Here is a 13,350-nt window from a genome sequence, read left to right as displayed (position 1 = left end):
TTTGGTGTAGTTAATTTTCTGAAGCAATTATAGCTAGGTGATAAAAACAGATGTGCAGTTTGTGTTTAGGATAATTCCTCTGCATTTGTGTCTTTAAAATTGAACTTAAAAGAATAATTAAATGGAGTAATTAATCACTCCTGCATGCCTTCTACTCTCAGACTGATGCGCTTTTCCTCTAAGCCTGATGTTATGTGGAAGCCTGTTTACTGTTCTGACTGCCGTGCAGTAACAATCCTACACAAGAGTTTTCATGGCATAAAGAAAAAAGCTAGACCTGTTTCTTAGATGCACTCGTATATTGCTTTAATGTGTAATAACATTTCCATGTGACATTCTTAGTGTAGTCTTCCACACCCTGGCTGAAAATATTATTAAATTAGTTCATTTTATAATAAAATGACCGTTGCTTGATATTTAGAGAGGAAAATAATGATCATAAATTGCCTATTAAGGACACAAGCATACAAATTCCCAGTGAAAAATGCAGCTGTTGCTACTGCAGCACAGCAATCCACATCAGTCTGAGACCAGCGCTGTTATCAACTGTATGAAAAGTAATACATAAAGTAATCAAAATGCAGAACAGATTATTGAAAAATGCATTCAAATTCATGTAATTATACAGTAGTTAAAAATGACTATTCATTACCTGTGTGGCAAAAGGAAGAACATCATAATGAATTATTCAGATAGATCATTCTTTTTAGCCGCTAAAACATACATAGCAATATAGCTAGGCTGGCAGGTTGCATTGATCATCTGTGTTAATGAACACAGCCAAAATCTCATATTCATTTGATTATATTAGAAATTAAGTGCCAGGGAGTTTAGCAGACTCCCTGGTGTAAAGTGAGTGTGTGTGTGTGTGTGTATGTGTGTGTGTGTGTGTGTGTGTGTGTGTGTGTGTGTGTGTGTGTGTGTGTGTGTGTGTGTGTGTGTGTGTGTGTGTATGTGTGTGTGCGTGTGTGTGTGTGTGTGTTTATCGACCTAGGAGGTTACAGCAGGGGGGTAGTTAAAGATAGGTTGTGTAGGTGAGTGCACATGCTCGTATGCATGTGTGAGTGTATGGGTGAATGGCTGAATGAGTCTGTGAGTGTGATCGAGTGGGGGGCTGTGTGTGTGCATATGCATGAAACTGTGAATGCATGTCTGTGGGGGGAGGGCTGTCATAACCCACATTCCCCTATATTAACAAACAAATCCTACAACATTGGGAGGAACACTAGCCAACAGGGATAACGCTTTATATTATACTTTAAATTCACTTAAAAAATAATAGAGCGAAGTTCTGCAGCACAAAAGATTTGGGGCAGAAGGAACACTAGCCAGCAGGTATAACTCTTTATATCATGCCTTGAAGACACAAAAATAATGACAAATCTGTGCTGCACAAAAGACATGGGGCAGGGAGAAAACAAGACACCAGAGATACTCTATATAGTCTGCCCTAACTGCACTTAAAAAAAGATTCAAACCACACGCCTTCAGCATTCCCACACAGCATTTTAGCCATCTGTGTCACCACTAGGCACAAGGAATACTTCTAAAATATTATGCAAGTCTTTGGAAATAAAAAGAAAAAAAATCATTAAAGTAAAAGTGGGGTTCAAATCATGCACCATTGATACAGAAAGCAATTTATCTTAACCTAGTACACCAATTGATTAGTTATATCAGTAGGGTATTTCTTTTTTTACATAAAAAAGTTTAAAACTGCAATATCTGTCATTACTCAATGATTACACTAGAGTTAAGAGTGTGCAGGGCACCTATAAGATGCAACAACAGGAGTATCTGTAAAATCAGGGAGAGGTGAGAGGGATGTGTGTGTGTGTGTGTGTGTGTGTGTGTGTGTGTGTGTGTGTGTGTGTGTGTGTGTGTGTGTGTGTGTGTTTGTGTTTGTAAGTTTAGCCTTTAGTACAAATCTGGAAGGAACATTATGTGACATCTGGGAGAATATTTAAAGTTATACTGGGACTCACTTAAAAAGTTAAAAGATAAACTGCTCTAGAATTACACCATACATTACAGTCAATAAAAAGTATGAAACTATAATTACTGACTGTTTGTATGGATCCATGATTTGTGAAGGCAAAGAAAAAACAAGAGTATTGGTTGTCAACTCACAGGTGTAGGGAAAGTCCATAGCTGTCCATTTTTTCTACAGCAACAGCTGTGCATATACACTGAATTTGGAGGTAGATTTGGACACTCAAACCCCTGAGAGAGGGGTGAGGACAACAATAATATATTCTGAAGCCAATGAGACCAGATTACATGTGTCCAGTGGACAGGTGTGCAAAATGGACAGCTATGTATGGGGTGACATTTTTTTGAGGGAAGAGATTGCTCTTTCATTAAGGTGAGATTGGGATGTTGGAGAAGGATAGTAGGTATATTTGGGGAGGTAGGTTGGCTAGGAAGACAGACAAGACAACATACAGGAGTGGTATATGACTCATGTGGGGGGTAAACACCTTGGATAGGGAGGGGTGTTTGGAAATCGGAAGCCCATGAGCCTTCAAATGGAAACAACGGGACTGAGGTCCCCACCCATGGGTAGTTACCACTGCACCTTCACGGCCCCAAAGGTGGCTGTGCTGGGGGCTGAGTAGGAGGTGCAGGCTGACCCTCTAAATGTGCTATGCGGTCCTCAAGCTGGTGTAGCAGATCTCCAAACTCCCTTCGGAGCTCACTACATACCAATCCCCTGGACCTGACTACGGGTGACAGTTTCCTGTCTGCGGGGGGGAGGGGGCAAGCCCCATCCCCTGAGGCAGTTCCACCTGAAGGTGGTGCAGGACCAGTGGATGAGGAGGTCCTGGGGTGGGTCTCAGATGTGCTGAAGCCCGGTGCCATGGCCAGATGAGGTGGGAGAGGTGGATCAGCTGGGACCGGCCTTCCCAAATGTGCTATGGTGTTGCAGTTTTAAAACATATGTGGGTTAGTAATAGTCAACACAATCCAGGATTAATTATAACAGCATGTATAGATATTCCCATTAACCCAAAACACCAGATTTGGAACAGTTGCATAACAAACAGAACACATGCATATATGGAACCAGAGTGGCCATTACAACAGCATGCAGGTTACATTGGAAGCAACAGGCCACTAATGATAGTATTTCAACATGGAACATTAATAGAAACACATTTCAATATTTATTGAACAATAAGACATATGTCCCAACAGTAGGTTTGGTGCAAAGATACCCATTGATTTGTGTATTTAGATTATTGTTGCAGATATGGTGGGGGTAAGAGAGATGTCAATTAACAACTTATATATCCTTGTAGTTTTCATAACCTTAATGATCATTGCTCTAATCATTAAGGTACAGGTATTATTACACTACCCTATGGCCTTGGTTTGGCCAGTGGTATGTTTGTACACAGTGTATACTTCAACTGTCTTATAGCTAAATTCTAGATCTCTTACCTGGTATACCTGTGAAGGGAATGTTTGTTAACAATACCTGACTGTTTCTACACAGATTCCCAGATTCTGAGTTAATATTATGCACATACCTCACAATCTCTTATTGCACACACTCTGGTCAAAGCTTGACAACATGGGGGTACAACTAGGGACATATTTTGAATATTGCTCTCATAAACTTGGAGGGCTGATAGAGTGACAGGATTTGTTTTCATATACATTTTTTGAAGGTTTTGAGGTTTGAAAATCAAATGTATGTCATTATTTGCTGACTACAAATCTGAGTTCATCCCACTGATTTGCCACGGGGACAGGGGAACAGGCAGAAAATATGAGGCAATTATCTGGACATTCTGAAAGGATGTGTACAGTTGAAAGGTATGATTATGCATACAGCATACTACCACTCCCAGGATTCAAGCCATGGCCATGTCTGATAAAAATACTACAATTTAAGTGTCAGCAGAGTGTGCTGTTTGAATATTGCTGTCTATCTCTTTAGTGTTTTCTGTCTAAGTCTCTCATGGTTGTACAATCTGACCTTCTAATTACAACAGTCCCATACAGATATTCCTCAACATATTTTTATGTAGCACAGTGTGCGAAACAGTGGTTGACACAACAGTACTATTTTGATATCAGATGTTACTGAATGCTACATGTCAACCATGCAATACCAGAGTAAACACTACCAGTCCAGGATTTCAGTCTTTATTGACAGGCACAGTTTTCTTATCTGACAGACCTGTGGAGGGAATATTTGTTAACACTATCTGACTGTTTCCACACATATTCCCAGATTCTGAGTTAATATTATGCACATACCTCTCAATCTGTTAATGCACACACTCAGGTCATAGCTTGACAACATGGGGTAGAAATAGGGACATATTTTGAATATTGCTCTCATAAACTTTTGGAGAGTTGCTAGACTGACAGGTTTGTTTTCATATATATTTTCTGAAGGTTTTGAGGTCTGCAAGTCAGATGTATGTCATTATTTGCTGACTAAAATTCAGAGATCATCCCACTGATTTGCCAGGGGGACAGGGTAACAGGCAGAAAATATGAGCCAATTATCTGGACATTCTGAACAAATCTGTACAGTTGAGAGGTATGATTATGCATACAGCTTACTACCACTCCCAGGATTTGAACCATGGCTGTGTCTGCTAAAAATACAACAATTTAAGTCACAGTAGAGTGTGCTATTTGGATATTGCTGTCTATCTCTTCAGTGTTTTCTGTCTACATCTCTCTCTGTTGTACAATCTGACCTTGTAATTACAACAGTCTTATACAGACATTCCTAGACATTTTTATTATGTAGCACAGTGTGGGTAACAGTTGTTAATGCAACATTACTATTCAGAGAATGCAACACTAAAAATGCCATACAATACCAGAGTAAACACAGCCAGTCCAGGATTTAGAGCTTTATTGCCAGGCAGTTACAGTTTTATTTAAATACGACCTATATGGGACTATTACTGTCATATTGTCTGGTTTATTCAGTACAACCCATACACAAAACAGTTTTTATACTGGCAGCTGACTTTCTACTACTTTTATATTTATTTGGTATGACTACTACAACCAGGATTGTTGCTCACCACCCTCACGATGCAGTCTTTGCAGCCTGCTCACATGGGCTTCCTGATTCACAGCCCGCTCAGCTGCAGCTGTAAGGGAAATAGAGAAATATATAGCTATACCTATCCATCATATACACAGGCTGGACATTATTAAACAGTTACTGGTATGAGTATTTACACACTGCTGGGACATCACCCATCTGCCTTGATTCTTGGACCCACTGGTCCAAGAGCTCCCTCTTCCTCTGTTTCAAGTCGGCATAGTGGTGCCTAACTTGCTCACCAGTCTGAGGGATACCAGTGACACTGGTGAGGTCACGGGCGAGACGGTCCCAGGCTTCCGCTTTATATTGGGACCTTTGGTATTGGCCCTGCAGCAGTCTCTCATCATGTTTTTTTTACCAGGAGTCCTACCATGACCTTGGACTCCTGGATATCCCAGCACTGCTCACGGAAGCACATGCCTTCTCCGACTCCAGCCATTCTGCCTACAGTGGGAAGCTGCAACAAGTTATGAGTTGTATTCCTACCTGTGGGTTTAAATATGGCCGATTTCCCACCCTTTGCCATGATTGGACGGTTTTGAATATGCTGAGCTAAGCTAAGCTTTGGGCAAACCTGCTTAGCTAAGGTTGGCATTGCTTAAAGGGGCAGGTTCAGCACTGCTTACCAATGGGCAAATCCATTTAGCTGGGCGACTCATTGCTTAGCAGTCATTTACACAATGCTTAAACCTGGTAAGCAGAGCTGTGCAATGCTTAACATTGCTTATTTCTCATTTTATAGACTATCTGCTGTATTGCATTGATTCATCATTCATTACATATTATAAATTTGTTTACTGTCCCTGACATCCCCCAATGTGCTTTCATTACATTTATTCATGTGTGACTATACTGTATGGGGCACTTGTGTTTATACGGGGATTTCACAACTTTATTAAACTGACACCTTACAACTTGACCTGATGCAGTACTCCGGTTAACAAATATATGTTATTTAGTAGGTAATACAAAAAAATTGTTTATGCACTGCTGTCACATTTAAAATGCGAAGTGCGGATTGAACCGGGAATGCCTGCTCACAAAGTGTATGCTTTAACCACTACACTATTGCAATAGTGCTTATGTTGGCTATTTTTTGCTATTTAACTTCTAGTGCTGTTTAAGCTAGACTAAGCATAGCTAAGCAACGGGCTTACCCATGCAGCTATGCTTAAACTTTATCGCATTTATAAAAAAAAAATATTTTTTATTGTGTGATTTTATCTATACCCTTCAGAATATCCCTGCTAATGCTAAACCCTGTACTTTTAACAGCTTTCTGCTTTGTGGTGGGTGGGATATTTGTCCCTTTTGCCTTTGACCACTTTTATTTTCCTGATGGGTTGGGGGTGTTATGAGCATTCTCTCTCATTTTAATTGCTGAAAGGTAATTCTGGAGTGCAGGGACATGTGTATTGTGACACCTCTGCTCTCAGACACACCCCCTGCACTTGAATACAGCTCCGTGTCCATTTAACAGCACAGGCAGCGTGTCTTCATGAATATGCAAGGCACGCTGCCGTGCTGTACAGGAACAGTCCCTGCAATGCAGGAATAATGTATTCCTGCATGTCTGCTTGCTGAATCCCAGGGAATGCTTTAAAAGCAGCTGAATCTACTCTTGCATCTCCACACTGAAGTCTGTCTCTGCCTTATATACCTATATTACCATGCTATACCTCAACAAAGCATGTTCTCAATATAATTCTTATATTTCCTTCTGCCCCTTTGTCCTTACTGCTGTTTTATAGTCTCTACTTATGAGTAGTATAGCTATGGTAGGGCTAGAAGGGCAACTACCCTGGCACAAACTGTTAGGGGTCAAAATCAGCCATCTTTCATTCTGATTGCTCTTCAGCTTTAAAAAGCTGATTTTACATTTCTGATCAAACATGAGCACTGTAGCACCTTTTGTGTGGTTTAAACTTTGGCAACTGCTTGTTACATTGTAGTAAGCAATTTGCTACAGTTTAAAAGTTTTAACTAAAACCCAAGCACTATAACACTCTGTGCAGCGTATAAACTGTAGCAATTGCTTACTACATCTGTGGGAAGAAGTTTGCTACAGTTTAAAAGAGAAAAGTTATTATTATTTTTTTAAACTAAAACCCGAGTGCCACAGCTCTCCATGCAGGTAGGGTATACGGGTCCCTATTAAGTCAGCGAATGCACTAAATTGCGAATGCTGCTTAATCTAACCAACTTACCCAAAATGACAAAAATCTCATAAGCATGGAACAGCAACATTTTTCCTAGGAAAAAAAAATCACTGGGCTGTTTTTGAGACTTTGCTATTTCCTCCACTGTGGTGTGATCTTGGAGTTGGTGTATTTATGTAGGAGGGTGTGTGGGGGCAAAGCCCCCACTTTATTTTGTGTTTTTTTTTTTTTTTTTTAATGGATCAGCGATTTTTTTTTTAAAAAAATCACTGATCTGTTTGTTCGACATTTTGTTTTTTCGGTGTTAGTGGGTCGATTATATAGCGTTCACAATTTAGTGCATTTGCTTATATAATATAGACCTGGGTATACACTGTTGCAGCTGCCTGCTATTTTATAGCAAGAAGTTTGCTGCAGTTTAAAAGAAAAAAAAATGACTGAAGTATGAGGAAGAGCAGTCAGGGGCAGGGCACAGAAAGGGGACCTCAATGGCTGGGGTGGGGGGGCATGCATCTGGACACCTGCAACAGTAGAAGGAACAGATTTTTTTTTTTTGCTCTTCACTTGAAGAACTAGGGGAAGCACAGACTGGATATTATTATGCTGTCTGCAGGAGGAATTTTACAAGTTTTGCAGAAAACCTTTTATTTTTATTGTTTTTTTTTTATCAAGTTGAGGTGCTAGCTCATGGGGCCAACACAGTGTACTGATTGAACCAGCTACACTTCTGCCACTCAATCCTTGACATTTTTTTCCCTCCAGTAAAATTCTATCCCATACTCACTCACTGCATTTCACATCCAACGCCACTTCAGTATATGTTGATGTATGTGTTTCTGTGTTGCTATCTATCTATGTGTGTGTGTGTGTGTGTGTGTGTGTGTGTGTGTGTGTGTGTGTGTGTGTGTGTGTGTGTGTGTGTATATATATGTATGTATGTATACTACTCAGATATTCCTCACCTTCTATCTGTTTTCTTTTTTATCTTCAACACTTCCCTCTCTCATTTTTCACTTACCCATAAATGTAAAATTGTAAATAACATTTTAAACCTCACTATGTATGCCCATATGCCATGCACTAATAGGTGATAATTCTATAGTTTACGTATTGTAGCTTTTCTCTAGTATAGTTGTGTTTCAGTTATTGTATATCCATGTTGCGACTTTAATCTTTACCTTTTCTCTCTTTTATATAAAATTACATATTTTGTAACTGGAGCTTTTCTCCTCATGATTCCACTGGAAAGGGGATACTACAGCAAATTCAGACTACCCAAGTCAACAAAAGCAATACATAAAACACACAGGTCTGATTTTGGAAGGTGTGGAAAAACATACAAGAAACAGATCAGACCAAAGACCAGTCATTGTGGAATGACAACCTGATCAACCTTCCAATCAGTGTAAAAGTTATTAATTTTAACTCTTTGCTATCCATTGTTTCATAGATACTTCCTGGGCTTAAAGTCCAGTGGGCCATTAATGATTGTAGCCCAAATTCCCAGATTTCCCCAACATTGTTAGTTAAAGTGACTTGCTAAAGGCCACACAGTAGGCAGATGAGGACTGAAGGAATCAAACCCTCTACCACAGGAACTACAGTACATAATCTTCACCCTCTGTGCCATTATTGTACAGCCAGTGTTGGTCTGTCTAACAATATATAGATCAGTCAATAACTTGATCATTGTGTCTATGATAACAACATGAGATAAGTTGTCAAATGTCTTAGGCAGATCTAAATATGCCACAATAATCACAATTTCACAGGCCAGAGACACGATTATATGGTTGTAAATGTGGACCAGGTTAGTAAAGGTAGATTATTTTTTATAATGTCATGCTGAGAAATATCCAATGATGGACTACATTTTTTTTTACCATGAACAAATCTGCATGACATCTTTCAAAACATTTACCATTGAGAGATATTAGAATAATTGGTCTATAATTTTTACAATACCTGATGGATTATACTTATTTATAGGTATTAAATTTGCCAACATCCAACTTGTAGGAGCCCGGCTCGTAGGAACCATTCCTGATGACAGTAATAGATTAAGACAGTTGTTAGCTTAGTGATCATTTCCTTAGATATGCTTAAACAAAAACAACCTGTGCTATTATCTTGATGAAGACTGGGATTCACCTTAATCTTTGCCAAGGACCTAGTGACTAAATCTGATGACAATACTGGCCAATGTGTATATCCATACTTTCAACTCGTGATTTCTGGTTAGAAAATATATACCTTTACTTTTACTAATAATGTAGGTGTTAAATATATTTGCCAATCAATTCTTCAATAAATGTTTTCCAGTCATAAGTAATAAGACAAAAAGTATCTGCAGACCTTTTGTTCATACAGAATGAAATCTTTTGCTATCTTTTTTTAACTAGATTACAATCAATAGTGTGAAAAGTTATGACGGGTGAACAGTTCAAATGCAAACAGATGAACAAACACAGCAGGAGGAAAATTTATTTTATTTATTAATCCGTTGTTGACCGGGTTAGTCAAACTAGGCTTGTAGCTTCTTTTCAAGTGAGTCCTGAGGTGGTTTTGAAAACAGGCCTGCAACAAAATAATATAGAGTGAGGCTATCAGACTACACCAAATTGTCCTTGGGGTATACCTACAGGGGGATCTATGCTAAAATGAAGTATGTACTATATAAAGACTGTAAGGATACCCAAAATAATGACTGCTGCCGCTAGCAAGAAGAAGAAAATTATTGTTTCAATATGTACTTATTTATTATGTATTCATTTACTGACATTTGATTCCCAGGAAATTCCGACCAGATAAAAGCCCATTTTCAGTGGAGGCACAGAGAGAAAAGCTCCAAATTATTGCAAAACATTTTAAGAATAGTAATTTTACAATCTTCAAAAATAAAACAAAAACATCTGCAGTTTAAATAATTATAAAAAATTAGACATAATATAAAAACATTGGTTAAGCATCGATGTAAGGTATATGACAATCATAATATTTAGAGACATTTAGACAATTTGTGGAGAAATTAAAGGTAAGTTTGTCTAATATGAATAGGAATTGCGATATGACGTGAGTGAAAAACAGGCTTATGGTATATTTAGAGAGAAAGTCAGAAAACAGAATTATATAGCAGTGAGGAAGTAAGTGAGAGAGTAAGGAGGTATTAGGAATGAAAAGGCAGTTGTTCACATTTAAGGATATATTTTATCCTGGTTTTGAACAAGAACAGAGACAGATTTTAGCTAGGAAGTCTTTCAGAGTGGTTTTAAAAGATGGGAGGGAGGGTATAGACCTGATGGAGGTAAGGAGTTCCAGGCCTTAGCAACCTTGTACGAGTACAAACAATGGCCAGTGTATTTGTTAGGTTTGTAGACAGGAGTTTTCAGTCACTGAATCACAATGACTGACTGGAAACATAGTTGTCTAGAATGTTTTTTAGTGTAGGACAGGCAGATGTATGCTGGATAATTTTATAGGTGGTAAGAAGTTGTGTGTATGTTAGTTGATGTGGCAATTCTAACCAATTAAGGCTTTTCAGTGCTATACAGTGATGGGTTCTGAAAAGGGTATGTGCTGCAAATTTAGTAACTTTGTTATAGCATTGTTCAAGTTTTAATTTTTGTGAAGCCTGGAGGTTAGTAAAGATGGGACTGCCATATAGAAGAGAGGGGAGGAGAAAAGTAGTGACAAGTGTAGTTTTAGTTGCATTGGTGAGAATGTTTTTGGCTCTGTAAGGCATTCCTAGTTTTTGATGAGATTTTCTTATGCAATTTTGTATAAATTGGTCTCAAATCCAAGATTATAATCCACTATTACCCCTAATAGTTTGATATGAGAAGTGACTTTAATGGTTGCATTATCAAGAGAGAGGACTTTTTTCAAGAGACAGGGATTTGGGGAAAAAAGTAGTAGTTTGGTCTTTTTTGTGTTGAGCATGAGCTGTGAGTTGCAAAGCCATGTTTCAGTGGTTGTTAATGCTTCCCGAGTAATTTTTCATCTGCATATTGTATTTGGGTGGCCTGTTGTCTGGAAGTGTAGAGGGTATTGGTGAAAATGCTAAACAGGAGAGGACCAAGGACATAGGCTTGTGGTGCACTGTTGGTGACTGGGAGGTGAAGAGAGTGTTAAGTGCCATTTTACTGACTGAAACCTATTGAGCAAGTAGTTTTGAACCACAGAAGGGTGGACTAAGATAGACCTTGTGAGGACATTTGAAGAAGAAGGTTGCTATGGCAAACTGTTTTGAAGGCTTTAAACAAGTCTAGAAATAAAGAAGAGACAAGTTTGCCATTGTCTCTAGCTTTATTAACAGTATCTATATATGTTATAAGAGCAGTGTTAGTACTGTGAGAAGGACAAAAAAAAATGTTGTGTAGGGGATAGGAGTTCTTCCTGCAGGAGATAGTCTAGTAATTGCTTATTAATACATTTTTTCAAATACTTTGGTGAGGGGAGATAAGATTGCTATGGGTTTAAAATTATGAATGTCAATTGAATTTCTTCCTTTGTGCTGAGGGATAATATGTGACTTTTTCCAGACAGACAGAACTTAGGATTCTCAGATTTACCTCTTTATCAGGAATGAAACAGTATAGGCAATGCTATTGGATGCTAATTTTAGGTATTGACTTAGAAGGTCATTGTTTAAGATAAGTTTTATACTGGATGTGGTCACAGGTTTGAAGGTGAAAGTGGATGTGGTGATATGTGGCTATTGGGCAGGGTTGGGATTAGATGTTGAAGAATCCTTGGTTGGAGATGCTATTCTATCTATAAATAAGAGTTGAACTGTATTGCAGTTTCAAGTGGCGAGTTATTGGCAGAGGGGTTTGATTTGAATTTTTGGCCAGGATGTAAGATTTCTTTAATGGATGTCCAAAATGTTTTAGGGATGCATTTAGTATTACTCTGAAAGTTTTTATAGTATAGTATTTTTGTCTTCATTTATATTTTGTCATTCTCTCCATGCTTTTTCTCTATCCTGCATTAGAATTCCACTCCTTTTGGTTAGATAAATTGCATTATTTGTTTTCAGTCTTTTCCTTGTAGGAGGTACAAGGGTATTCTGGACAGTTAGAAAAGTAGTAGTGAATTCAATTATAGCATTGTCTAAAGGCTGGATTTTCAGGAAGTTCCATCAATAAATAAAGTGTAGTAATAAACATTTCTGGTTTAAATTTGGAAAGGTTATGTGTTATTTATAAATATGCTGTTTAACTGGATGTGTGAGATGTCTCATCATATAGACTGGGAGATCATCACTAACAGATCCCAGGATTCTGTAACGACCGTTTAAGAGAAGTACGGCAGCGTGCCATGCATAGTAATAAAGACGCTCTGCCTCTGCTCCTAAATGGACATGCAGCATGGACGAGTGCAGGGGGTGTGTCTGAGAGCAGAGCTCTCACAATAAACATGCCCCTACATTCACAAATTGCCATTCGGCAATTAGAATAAGTGAGAATGCTCATAAGGGGTTGCATACCTCCCAACTGTACAGATCCAGAATGTCCAGATTTTTCACTCATACATTTGGCCTGTACCCCATTTGTCCTGGCAAATCACTGGGATGATCTCAGGATAGAAGTCATTAAATAATGGCATACATTTGAGTTTCAGGTACCAAATCTTTCTGAAAAGTTATATTAAAACAAACACTGTTACTCTAGCAACTTATTTAAGTTTATAAGAGCAATATTTAAAATATGTCCCTAGTTGTACCTCATTTTGTCAAGCTTTGTCCAGATATTTTGCATGAAGAGGTTGAGAGGTATGGGGGTTTGCTATAATGTCTGCCAAATGTGCAGATGCATGCAGAAATCCACAGCATTAAGGGTAATCTGTCCCTTCCTAGAGAAAATAACACTAGACTTTCTTTTTTATCAAACAGATTAAATTTAACCATAGGTGCATGGGTTTGCCCATTGCTTAGCTACGAATACTGTAACATAAATAACACAAGAAGATAAATGGCAAGATACAGTCAGCTGAGGGAGTACTCCGGTCATTCCCGGTTTGATCCTCACTGTAGTATTTTCCATGTGAAAGCAATTTATAAACTTTTTTTGCTGTATATCCTACTAAATAACACATATTTGTGAACTG

The sequence above is a fragment of the Protopterus annectens genome, chromosome 1.part0 (genome assembly GCF_019279795.1).
Source record: "Protopterus annectens isolate FY-2018-M chromosome 1.part0, PAN1.0, whole genome shotgun sequence".
Classification (NCBI taxonomy): Eukaryota; Metazoa; Chordata; order Ceratodontiformes; family Protopteridae; genus Protopterus; species Protopterus annectens.
This window is presented reverse-complemented; position numbering follows the sequence as displayed.